Source organism: Bufo gargarizans, chromosome 5 (assembly GCF_014858855.1).
Source record: "Bufo gargarizans isolate SCDJY-AF-19 chromosome 5, ASM1485885v1, whole genome shotgun sequence".
In the NCBI taxonomy this organism is placed as follows: Eukaryota; Metazoa; Chordata; class Amphibia; order Anura; family Bufonidae; genus Bufo; species Bufo gargarizans.
Window position 1 is genome coordinate 432,409,923 of NC_058084.1, and position 13,731 is coordinate 432,423,653.

Here is a 13,731-nt window from a genome sequence, read left to right on the forward strand (position 1 = left end):
GTCAAAAAAAGTATTGCGAAAAATGTTGCCGTGTAGCTGTACCCTTTTCGCACGACACGTCGCAGTGTAGCCGCACCCTTACGGTACGGCGATGTTGTCCGGTTTCCCGATGCAGTCTTTGAAGCCAAAATCAGGAGTGGATCATAAAAGAAGAGAAAGTATAAAGGACGGATACGGCTTCTGTTTTTTGAATTCCCTCCTGGTTTTGGCTTCCAAAACTGCACGCAGAAACCTGACTGTGTGACCGAACCCTTAGGCTTTTTACACATTTGCGTCACCGGTCTCCGGCAGGCTGTTCGTGCAGAGAACCGCCTGTCGGAGCTCTCTGGATTTGGCATGGATGGATGTTACTGCAATGCCCGCCAGCCCAATTGACTATAATGGGATCAGGCAGAGATCCGGCCGCTACCTGGCAAATATGCTGGGGTTCCTCCAGACAAAATAAGTTGTGTACGGAAATCCCTCCGCCGTATGGGGATAAAGGATCGCTAGAGTGATCTTTGTTCCCGATTAGCGTTGAGCAAATCAAAGTCCACAAAGATTTTTCAGGAAAAGTTTGATTCTCCGAATTTCCTTGTGCTTCGTGGTAACGAATAGCTTTTCCCTGAATGTCGGCAAAAAACTAAAGAAAAATCATACTTACCTCATCCCTTTGAGCGCGAATAGCCGGCCGCCGCTATCTTGATTGAAGATCTCACACGAAATCCTGTGCGCGGTGACGTATGACATCACCACGCCGGCTGACGTGATGACGTCGTCATGGGCCGTGTGAGATTTTGCACTAGACCTTTAATCTTTGATCAAATAGATGAGGTAAGTATGATTTTTAATTATTTTAATTTTTTTTGCCACTGTAATATTAACGTCAGATGCAACGATCAGCTATGAACGTGGCATCTGAGGGGTACAATGAAGGGGAGCGGCGCAATCGACATTCTCTGTTAGTGCACCCACTACTTACAAAGAAACGTGCTTCATGATGAAGTAATTTGTCACAAGGCCAATTAAAAAATAAAAAAAAATCTCTCTAGTCCTCATACACATTCATTATTTCTTTAGACCAGATGATCTGCTATCCAGAAAAGATGATTTCAGTGACCGCTCCAGTGACGCCTTCACCCGCTGAAGGAACGTTTCCTTGTTGATAAGCGACCCCGTCACACAGGAGGAGAAGGTGTGTTCCTTGTAAACCAGCAAAATGTTACATATGAACCCCGTCCTATCAGAATCTTCTTGCAGTGTGAGATAATACAGGGGTAACATGGACAGTAAGAATATTGCCCTGGTTGGATTCCAGCTCCGTGGTCCTAGTGTCACAAGGCTTCTGAAGCGGATACCCATATTCCCCCGTATAATGGAGTTTCCATCTAACTGGCCGTACCAGATGCTCCTGACATTTTCGGAAGTGTTCTGCATCTTCTCCCCTGAAATATGTATATCTGGATGCGTGTTTATTTATGACCATTGAGATTTGGTGACTGCAGACAGATAGTCTAGGAGTCCAGGAAATTGATACTCCGAGTGGTATGTTAAGAAGTTGCAGAACACAGCAGTGGGAGAAGCAAAGAGGAGTACGACAAAACCAGGAGGCCACGACAATTATCACAACGTTTCAGCCTCATACATTGGGAGTTTGTAAGTTTGGTGAAGGCGAGGTCTTTCTAGAAAGGAAAACCGGCGGCTGTGTTGGTGACACGATGACTGTATTGTTAAGGTAATCTCTAGCTTGGAAATGCATTAAAGGGGAACTCCTGGTCAATATAATAATGCAACTTTTTCTTTGCCCTGATTCTAGAGGGTCCTAGACCCTACAACCCTTTAAACACTTGACCTGCACATATGGGTATGAATTTATGAGCAGGTTTACCAACTACTATGGTTCTCTGAAAGGGATAATAATATTACTATACTATTATTACTATAGTATTGTTATTATTGAGAAGAACTGCATTTTTCTTTTGAAAATTAAAATATCTTAAAGGGGTATTCCCTTCTGGACATTTATTGCATAATGATTGGATATGTCATAAATGTCTGATAGGTGCATGCCCCATCTTTGGGACCCACTCCTCAAGATCGGGGGGCCATGCCGTGAAAAGGAGAGCCCAAACACGCATGGGTGACATCCTCTCCACTCACTTCAATGGGACTTCCAAAATAGCAGAGTGACCACACTTGGATACTTTCAGAAGGTCCATGGCGGTGAAGGGAGGGGAGGCTGCACATGCGTGGCTTGCTCTCCATACACTTTTGAGATGTTTGCCCTTACAAGTAATGTTTTTTTAGGGGAAAATGCCCCCATTATATGCCATCTGGTAGCACAAGACATCCATATGCCTCTACATACAAAGGTAGGGTGCATTCACACGACCATATCAGCTTTGCGCATCCACAAAATATGGACGCGGCCTGTGTGGATCCTGCACTTTTCGCGGGCCCCATTGAAAAAAATGGCTATTTTAGTCAGCAAAATGGAGAAGAACAGGGCATGTTCTATAATGGATGCGTGGGATGTCCAAATTTTATTTTGGCCCCATAGAAATAAATGTAAAAAAAAGGGCATGAGACCCAGACCGAAAATACGGTCATGTGAATGCTCATGAGTTTGGTGGTACACAGAGCCAGTATGGTCATGTTCTTGTGCACACTACCGTATGTATTTTGAGGTCCGCACAACATGGATCCGCAAAAAAACGGATGACATCTGTGTGAAATCCATGTTACATCAGTTTTTTTTGCAGATCCTTTGTAACAATGCCTGTCCTTGTCCATGAAACGGACAAGAATAGGACATATTCTATTTATTTGCGTAATGGACTTGGGGATTTCTTTATTTTTTTTTAAATGAATGGTTCCACATGTAGGCCACAAAAAAAAAATAATACTAAAAAACAGAGCCTTCAGTGTGATACTGGAAAATAACCTGGCCCTACACATTCAATAGCAGTCAGTCGGACTATCGTTCAGCAGACTCTTCTGACTACCCCATACACATACACTTCAGTTTGGTCTAACGTGTACGTGTTGTCAATGGGGACGGAGGAGAACAAAAGGATTGGGTGAAAAAATTCAGTGCCTTCTCTTCCCCGACATCTTTAGACTAGTGTTTCCTATAATACGCTAGTGTATATGGGGGTCTTTAGACTGATGATGGATGAACGCTGGAGCTTCTCTTCAAAATGTTTGCCCATAATTGTATTGAGAGCTTTTTGTTTGTCTGTTTGACTGTGACATTTAGGCATTTATTTACTCGGTGTGAAGCTTTTATAATTATGTGCAAACGGTAACCTGTCCAGGAGATTGTATTTCAGTTAATCATACAGTGTCTCCAGATGAGTTGTCACACCCCTGATGAAGTCATTAAGAAAGGTGATCTAATCACATGCAAATGAGGTGCAAACAAGGGGCTCTGTACGGAGGGCATTGTCCCTCGTTATTGGTACGTGGACGATATGGCTTCCAATATACTATATGCTAAATGCTGAGGAGTCCTCCGTGCCACATGTACAGAGCGCTGTATAATGAGGCTACAGACGTAGAGAAGTCTAGAATTAGAGCGTTGGCTTCTGGGAAAGATATTTTTTGGATCTTTGGGATTTTTTTTCGTAGCTGTGAGGAGCGGATAGAGAGGAGAATCATGTGGTCACAGAAAACAGCTGGAATTGTAACTGAATCGCTGAGTTTTTTACAGCACGCCACAAGTGTCTCTGAAAGTAGCGCTCTCACAGGAAGAGCGCAATATGGTGAGCTTAGAAAAAGTCATGCACACAATCACAGCAGGCAGAGGTAGTGGGGCTCACACATGGCGCAGTCTGGGTAATAGCCGTACAGCCTTTAGGATGAGTTCACACATATTTTTTGGTGGCCTTTATGGTGCTTTTTTTTGTTGCATATCTTTAAATAAATAAAAAACTCCAGATATTAGCTAAAAGACTATAAGGGAGATTTATCATCTATCTATCATCTATCTATCTCATATCTATCTATCTATCTATCTATCTATCTATCATCTATCTATCTATCTATCTATCTATCTATCTATCTATCTATCTATCATCTACTATCTATTTATCTATCTATTTATCTATCTATTTATTTATCTATCTATTATCTATTTATTATCTATCTCCTATCTATCATCTATCTATCTATCTATCTATCTATCTATCTATCTATCTATCTATCTATCTATGAAAGGTAGAAAGGTGTGGGCAGCACAGCTATCTGTAAAGTACGGTCAGAGTGCCAGCGGCTGTTGGGGCGATCCACCTCCAATGTATAAAAATAGAAAAATTCCACAGCACATCCAAATTGTAAAAAAAAGTTGAAAAACGGCTTTATTCACCAGACACGCGACGTTTCGATCCGCTTACTGGGATCTTTCTCAAGCAGTGACCCTGCAGGGTCACTGCTTGAGAAAGATCCCAGTAAGCGGATCGAAACGTCGTGTGTCTGGTGAATAAAGCCGTTTTTCTACTTTTTTTTACAATTTGGATGTGCTGTGGAATTTTATCTATCTATCTATCTATCTATCTATCTCATTATCTATCTATCTATCTATCTCCTATCTATCTATCTATCTATCTATCTATCTATCTATCTATCATCTGGCACATGGAGACAAATGAAGCATGGTGCTTGCGCACCCCCTGTAGACATTTCTGTTACTTTCCCATACATCTGAATGGGGCTTGCAGAAATCCATGCACGCCGTACACAGAGAACCCCACCAAGAACAGTTTTGTCAGTTACAGAAATGACGACATGTAGTCTGCAGCGTGTGAACGTGTCCTAGGGGATGGTGGCCATCTTGGATATGACCTATTGATTTCTATGTATGTAGATTTATCTGCAGTCCCTGAGATCGGCGCTGAGGGACCTAATTATAAAGTGTGAGCGTCTCTAGACGCGGTAGGTTCTGTAGAATGGGACGTCTTATCACCTTGACACCTCTAGATTGGGGGTTCGCACAGACGGATCTCATTGATGAGCCCCCAGGCTGGGTTACTCTAGGTGATTTTTTTGATTGCTACTGGAAGACCTTGCCCAAGGCAGAAAACCTGCGTGATAACAGCTAATGACATTTGTGGCCTAATCACCCAATTAATCATTAAACTAATCAATCAATCATTGACCAGCTTAGAGACTGGGATGAATTCATCTTCCTCGTACAAGGTCGGCTTTTATTTGCTTTGCATGTTGTCAGTGCCCTGCAAGCAAATCAATCACAGAAATGATTGTAGAGAATGAAGGATCCGCACAGGGCGGCGGGGTCCATGTCTCATCTATACGTGACTTCCACATTTCATCCTGCTTTCTGACCGCGTCCGTTGTCTGGGACAGATATTATACCGCCGTTTACTAAGTGACAGTACTAGTCAGGCATGGTCCCAATGGGTTATCACCCAGCTTTCCTATAGTCCTGCAAATTCAAGGATGTAGTGATGGCGTGCGGGAGCAGGAGATTATGGGCAGCATGGTGGATCAGTGGTTAGCACAGTGGATCAGCGGTTAGCACGGTGGCTCAGTGGTTAGCATGGTGGCTCAGTGGTTAGCACGGTGGCTCAGTGGTTAGCACGGTGGCTCAGTGGTTAGCACGGTGGCTCAGTGGTTAGCATGGTGGCTCAGTGGTTAGCACGGTGGCTCAGTGGTTAGCACGGTGGCTCAGTGGTTAGCACAGTGGCTCAGTGGTTAGCATGGTGGCTCAATGGTTAGCATGGTGGCTCAGTGGTTAGCACGGTGGCTCAGTGGTTAGCACGGTGGCTCAGTGGTTAGCACTGGTGCCTTACGACACTGGGATCCAAGGACAACATCTGCATAGAGTTTGTATGTTCTCCCCATGTTTGCGGGGGTTTCCTCTGGATACTACGGTTTCCTCCCTCAACCCAAAGACATACTGATAGGGAGCTTAGATTGTGAGCCCCATTAGAATCCATGGTCCTGTGTGTGACCGGGTCCTACCTGCAGTTATCTTTAGTGCCTGGTCTGCCATTATACACAGATCCATGGGCCAGTACCGGATCCTCCATGCTTCTCCACTTTTAGACCAAGGAGCAAAAAGTTTTTTCTGTCTGGAAATAAATTTGGCACATTCTCTAATACCGTATTATCGGGGTACAGTATGGACGCTCCATACAGTGAGGTGGTGGGTGCCTCCAGCTCTGTAATGTGGATCCATAAGGCGCTGGTTCTGATAAATTAGATTACAATACCCCCATGCCTACTGTTCTTTCGTGTTTGTAGTCCAGGTCGGGTTAGGCTACTTTCACACTAGCGTTCCTCTTTTCCGGTGTTGAGATCTGTCATAGGATGTCAATACTGGAGAAAAACGCTTCCGTTTTGTCCCCATTCATTGTTAATTGATACAAAATGTAACTGAGCAGAACGGAATGCACCAGAATGTGTTCCGTTCCGTTTGGTTGCGTTCCCATACCGGAGAGCAAACCGCAGCAAGCGTCATGGGATGCAGAGCAAGACGGGTCTGTCATGACCCACAATGCAAGTCAATGGGGAGGGATCCGTTTACCTCTGACACAATAGAAAACGGATCCGTCCCCATTGACTTTCAGTGGAGTTCATAACGGATGCAGACGGTTGTATTATCAGTAACGGAAGCATTTTTTGCTGATCCCCGACAGATCCAGCAGAAATGCTGGTGTGAAAGAAGCCTTAGACAGGGAGCCATACACATAACTGACGGCCAGACAACATCCCTATAGACTTTCAGCTTGGCTGAATATGTGTCATGTCTATGGAGGCAGGAGAGGTAAGTGGCCGCCAGAGACATCTGATGATTAAAGTTGAAAATGGATGGTGTGGTTTTATGGGCAGCTTTATTCTTGTACATGAAGCCCCCTGGATGATGTATTCCGTCACTCAGTGTCACCTACCAAGAACCTCATGTTATCTTTTGCTTTCTTAGACAATCAGTAGCCCTTCAGTCACCTGGGAACCACAAGCCCCAGCATGCCTTCACCATGTTCCGATGAGCTATAGTAATAGTAACTGGAGAGGAAAACTGGGATTGTAGTTTATCTGCCATGTAACTGCTAAATGTTATGTCACTGTACATTACTGCCGGAACATAGTCATGAGATACATTTTTCTAAATCTATCTCCTATCTATCTATCTATCTATCTATCTATTATCTATCTATCTATCTATTATCTATCTATCTATCTATCTATCTCATATCTATCTATCTATCTATCTATCTATCTATTATCTATCTATCTATCTATCTATCTATCTATTATCTATCTATCTATCTATCTATCTATCTATCTATTATCTATCTATCTCCTATCTATCTATCTATCTATCTATCTATTATCTATCTATCTATCTATCTATCTATTATCTATCTATCTATCTATCTATCTATCTATCTATCTATCTATTATCTATCTATCTATCTCATATCTATCTATCTATCTATCTATCTATCTATCTATTATCTATCTATCTCATATCTATCTATCTATCTATCTATTATCTATCTTATCTATCTATCTCCTATCTATCTATCTATTATCTATCTATCTCCTATCTATCTATCTATCTATCTATCTATCTATCTATCTCCTATCTATCTATTATCTATCTATCTATCTATCTCTCTCTCTATCTATCTATTATCTATCTATCTCCTATCTATCTATCTATCTATCTATCTATCTATCTATCTATCTATTATCTATCTATCTATCTATCTCCTATCTATCTATTATCTATCTATCTATCTATCTATCTATCTATCTATCTATCTATCTATCTATTATCTATCTCCTATCTATCTATTATCTATCTATCTATCTATCTATCTATCTATCTATCTATTATCTCTCTATCTATCTATTATCTATCTATCTATCTATTATCTATCTATCTATCTCCTATCTATCTATTATCTATCTATCTCATATCTATCTATCTATCTATTATCTATCTATTATCTATCTATTATCTATCTATCTATCTTATATTGATCTATCTATCTTCTCACTACCTGTCAATCAATCAATTTGTCTTGATCTATCTATCTATTATCTATCTATCTATCTATCTATCTATCTCATATCTATCAATCTATCCATCTATCTTCTATCTATCTATCTATCTATCTATCTATCTTCTATCTATCTATCTATCTATCTATCTATCTATCTCATATCTATCTATCTATCTATCTATCCCATATCTATCTATCTATCTATCCCATATCTATCTATCTATCTATCTATCTATCTATCTATCTATCTATCTATCTATCTATCCATCCATTGTGGTAGTTACTGAAGATAAGGGCAGTAGCACAGAATACTACTGCTTTATAGTAAATGTAATTATACAGGATACAATGTAATATAGTGAATGTATTTATACTAGATGCTTTAGGTTTGTGATTTGTCCTTGAGTATTGATTTGTAATATATATATTTTATTTGGGGGGGGGGGGGCGTGGCTTGGAGGTGATGCTTGGAAGCCCCCTACGTGGCAGCAATCAGTCTTGGCTTCCTTGATAATGTGTTCTGTTAATTGCTTACACCACCTTAAATGTTTCCAGGCCGGGCAGATAACCGGGGAGCCTGGCAGCTCCATTCACGCTTGTTAGGACATCCCAGGGATCTGTCTTACCCTAAGAATGGACTGTTTACTTTTTAATTGATGTGCTGATGTTTCATTTTGCGCTTGTATGGGACCCATGCTGAGGATGTAATTACTGTAATCTCAGGAACAAGTATTTTCAATGCATGCAGGGTGGCAACACTCCCCCCACCTCCTTTTTGCAAAACTTTAAAGATTTATCCAGTTTGCAGCTCAGCAAACTATTGCGAAGCCAAATCCCCCCCCCCCCCCAACCCTATTTCTTAAACTCTGAGGAGGGTCAGATGGAAGGAGGAAGAAGTGACAAACAAGTAGGTGACCCATTGTCTTCACCCGCCATTGTCTGCTTTGTATTAGTTTGCTTACAACCCCTTCTGGTTACACGGACATGATTGGAAAGAAAACAGTCATTAGCAGTGCTAATTATGTGCTACGGCTAATCATTTTTATAAGTGAAATATAATGACCCTGATTTGCATGGGTGTTGGATGCAGCGTTCTTCCTCTGAGCGAACATGTAGCATCAGATCTTGGGGGGGTGCGGTGGGCTTCACTTGTCACAATGAACACACAAGGTGAACCGAGAGCCTCCACCGTGCATTCTGGGAGCAGGACAAAGGTTGCACTTTACTGATTTCCTCTTGTGTGACAAGTTTATTTTAATTAGAAAGGGAGGGTAGTCATTCATTTCCTATAGGTGCAGTTCAGTTCCCTGTTTATAGCTTTTAGATAAGTCATGGATGGGTTTTTAAAGACCTATGGGATATAAAGTAAAGTTGGCAACACACATGAGTAATCATTGTACGCATCGCGGATGACCAGAAGGACATGTGATCTAGTCTCCTCACGCCATGGAGAGATAGTATCCCCCGAGCCCTGACCTAGGCCTCTCGCCCAGTTAAGCCAGTACTCTGCTCTGCACTGATGAGGGGCAATCACCCCGAAACAGCTGTCTGCAGATGAGACGCTGGCTTATTTATTATCCAAGTCATGTCTCAAGGCCTATTTAAAGGGTCGAATATTGACTTATAGAATAGCTGCCTTACATCTGGTGGCATTAGAGGCAGAGCTTGTTAAGAGCTCATTTGCATCCCTTTCTTCCCAGAATTCCAGAGGAGCAGGTATGGCCTATAAGTCCCTCACGCCGATTAAGGCCCCCCCCCAAGCAGTGGAAGAGGTTTGATGGGGTTTTGGTCACAAACCAAACCAAAAAGTTACAGTAGGCTTTCTGAGCAGGGATGTGTGTCTTCGACCACCTCATTGAGATGGACAAAATAATAAGGGAAATAACAAACAGCAGGTGGCGCTATACAGATACATTTTATTGAATAGCTCACTGGCTTTACAAAATTTTTAATGACATGTAATTACAAACGTCTTCAGATCTAGGTGCTGGTTTGAAAAATGTAATATGCTTCATGACACAATTCTTTTAAGTTCTACGGCTGCTGACACGTCTTTTTCTTGGCATTTTATTTTTTGGCTGAGGGAGCAAAAAATGCAAGGGAACTGTATTAAAATGCCAGTACAAAAAAAAAGTGATTTCAGAGCGTTTTATTATTTCTGTCGACCAGCATGGAACGTCTGGCCAAAATACATCACCTGCACAGATATTTGATTTATGCAAGCAGATTCATCAATATTTGTGGACATTGGGAGAGAGAGTTCACCAGTGGTGTCTATAGTCTGACCACAAGCTGCAAGGGCAATGAATGCTGAATTTCCATGCAGATTTATGTGCATTTCTGCAGCCTATCCGCACCAAAATCCGCAATGTCTAACAGCGGTTTTTATTTGTGCAGACTTGAAAAGGGTGAAATCCGCAGCTAAAACCGCTAACATAATTGACTTGCTTTAAAATTTGAAATCCTCAATGCAGGTCAATTTCCGCACAGAAAAAATCTGCAAAGTATACATGAGATTTGTGTAATCCCATGCACTTTGCTGGTACTGTAATATGCTGTGGTATTTCCGCACTGAAATCCGCGCTGAAAAACTGCAACGTGTGCAGGTGGCCTAAGGCCCCTTGCACACGGGCGTCACAGATTTTGTCCGGATTCGTTACGGGAAACCTGCGCGAGTGCGCATTGTCTGCGATTGCGTTGTGTTGTTCAGTTTTTTCAGCGCGAGTGCAAAGTGTTTTAATGCGTTTTGCACGCACGTGATAAAAAACTGAATGTAGTACCCAGATCCGAAACCGGACTTCTTCACTGGAGTTCGGGTTTGGGTTCGGTGTTCTGTAGATTTTATTATTTTCCATTATAACATGGTTAAAATGGAAAATGATAGCATTCTTTAATACAGAATGCTAAGTAAAATGTCCATTAAGAGTGTGACACAGTGAGAGGTTTGGTCTGGGAAAACAGGTATTTTCCTCCCAGCATGTGCTGCTGGGCTGATTTACAGCCAGGTGAGGTCAAATACCGGACAGGATTTTAAGTGCCGGTCTGGGTTTTGGCTGCACCTGACTGTCCTTAAATAGGCAGCTGGGCTCAGAAGCGAGGTCTCTGAGTTGGGATCTGGGAGCCTTGTGTCTGGATGAAGGCTTCCCCCCCCCTTTTGACGTGAAAACAGGTTGGTGCTGCTATGGTCAAGGACTCTTTGAGGCAGAATTGCTGCATGGTGTGAATTACCACCAACACCGCAAGGTGACTTTTCGTTGGAATATGACTGCTTGTTTTGTCACTTGCCTAAAGTGTGAATAAAAGACTGAACTGTTTGATCCAAAGAACTTGTTGTTGCCTCTATACTGCGTCCGCTAATCCTGTCTACCAGAGCGAAACCGCACAAGGGTTAAAAAAAAATAAAAAAATTACTAACCTCATCCACTTGATCGCGCAGCCATTATCGTCTTCTTTCTTCTTCTTGAAGGTCCTACTATCTTCATTTAGCAAGACCTGCGCTGACGTCACCGTGCTCCCCACGTGGTGAGCGCGATGACGTCAGCGCAGGTCCTGCAAGAAGAAGAAAGAAGACGATAACAGCTGTAACCCTTAATGGACATTTTACTTAGCATTCTGTATTCAGAATGCTATTATTTTCCATTATAACCATGTTATAATGGAAAAAAATACAGTATATGGACTTTAATGGGGTCCCGGGGCTCATCTCATCATCTCCTAAGCAACCATCCGTAAAAAAATTGCATTGCATCCGCACTTGCTTGAGGATGCAATGCAATTTTCACGCAACCCCATTCACTTCTACTGGGCCTGCGTTGCGTGAAAAACGCAGAATATAGAACATGCTGCAATTTTCACGCAACTCAGAATTGATGCGTGAAAAAAAAAACGCTCATGTACACAGCCCCATTGAAATGAATGGGTCCGGATTCAGTGTGGGTGCAATGCGTGCACGTCACACATTGCACCCGCGCGGAAAACTCGCTCGTGTGAAAGGGGCCTAAGGGTTATTTCAAACTAGAGATTTTCAGAAGGAAGTTTTTGTAAATGGAGACACCCACACCCATTCACTTGAACAGATAAGACTTGAGCGAAAATTGGACCAAAAGAGTGCATGTGTAGGCTTTCACAGTACAGACCAACGGGCCAAAGGACATGTGAAGTTGCCCATTGACTATAATGGGTCAGTGTTTAGTCTGTGTTTTTTCCAATTGCACAAAAGATGTGATCATCTCACCTGTAACTTAGGGCAGTGGATGTAATGTCGTTAGCACGGGTATCCGCAAACTGGATGGATGCTTGGAAGGTGTTGTCCAGGATTATTAAAAATAGGTTTGCATTTTACCCAGAAACAGCACCATATCTGTCCGCTGGTTGTGTTTGGTATTGCACCTCTAATTCTTTTTTCGTTCCAGGCTCATAGTTAGGCCTCATGCACACGAACGTATTTTCTTTCCGCATCCCTTCCGGGTTTTTTTGCGGACCATATGCGGAACCATTCATTTTAATGTGTCCGCAAAAAAAAAATGATGGTACTCCGTGTGCATTCCGTTTCAGTTTGTCCGTATTTCTGTTCCACCAAAAAATAGAACATGTCCTATTATTGTCTGCATTATGGACAAGGATAGGACTGTTCTATTAGGGGCCAGTTGTTTCATTCCGCAAAACACGGAGCGCACACGGACGTCATCCGTACTTTTTGCCGATCCAGTTTTTTGCAGACCGCAAAATACATACAGTCGTCGTGTGCATGAGGCCTTAAGCTGTGAATGCACATAAGATAAAAGCCAGCCGGACTTTCTGATTGTGGTGGGATTAGCTGACCATCTATTGTGTATGGGATGTCCCAACTTTCCCCAGCAGCAGATTTCAGGGGAAAGAAGGAGCAGGCATGTTGGATTTTAAGATAGCTGATCCTTTCTTCCTACATCAGATAAGCAGCTACCAGCAGCCTATTCGCCTCACCCACTGAGGTGGAGAATAACTTTAGATATGGCAGCACATATCTGCTTCTCTCTCCATTCACATCTACGGAGTTAGCCAAGCAGGCATGCTGATCTGTTTATGTGGCTGCCATAGTTCTGAATGGAGAGAGCGGTACAACCACTTCTCCATTCATTCTTCACCTGGATGAGGTTGCCAGTAGGCGCCAAACCGGTGGGGAATCCCTAATCTGAAGTTAGGTGTTTGTTTCCCAGAGATGGGACCAACATCTATCAGACATTTAGACATTATTGTGTTGTAAAATAAATCAATGCCCCGCTCTGCTTACCAAGAAGGGTAGCCAAAAACTGGTATTGTAAGACAGTAAGACCAGAGTAGAAGCATAACTGTAAGTTGATGTACAGACTATAAGGCCTCATGCACACGACCGTTCAGATTTTTGCGGTCCGCAAATTGCGGATCCGCAAAACACGGAAGCCGCCTGTGTGCCGTCCGCAATTTGCGGAACGGAACAAGCGGCCCATTGTAAAAATGCCTAGTCTTGTCCGTAAAACGGACAAGAATAGGACATGTTATATTTTTTTTGCGGGGCCACGGAACGGAGCAACGGATGCGGACAGCACACGGAGTGCTGTCCGCATCTTTTGCTGCCCCATTGAAGTTAATGGGTTCGCACCTGAGCCGCAAAAACTGCGTCTCGGATGCGGACCAGAACAACGGTCGTGTGCATGAGGCCTAAGAGTGAGGTTTTAATTTGCATCAGATCAGGTCAGATAAG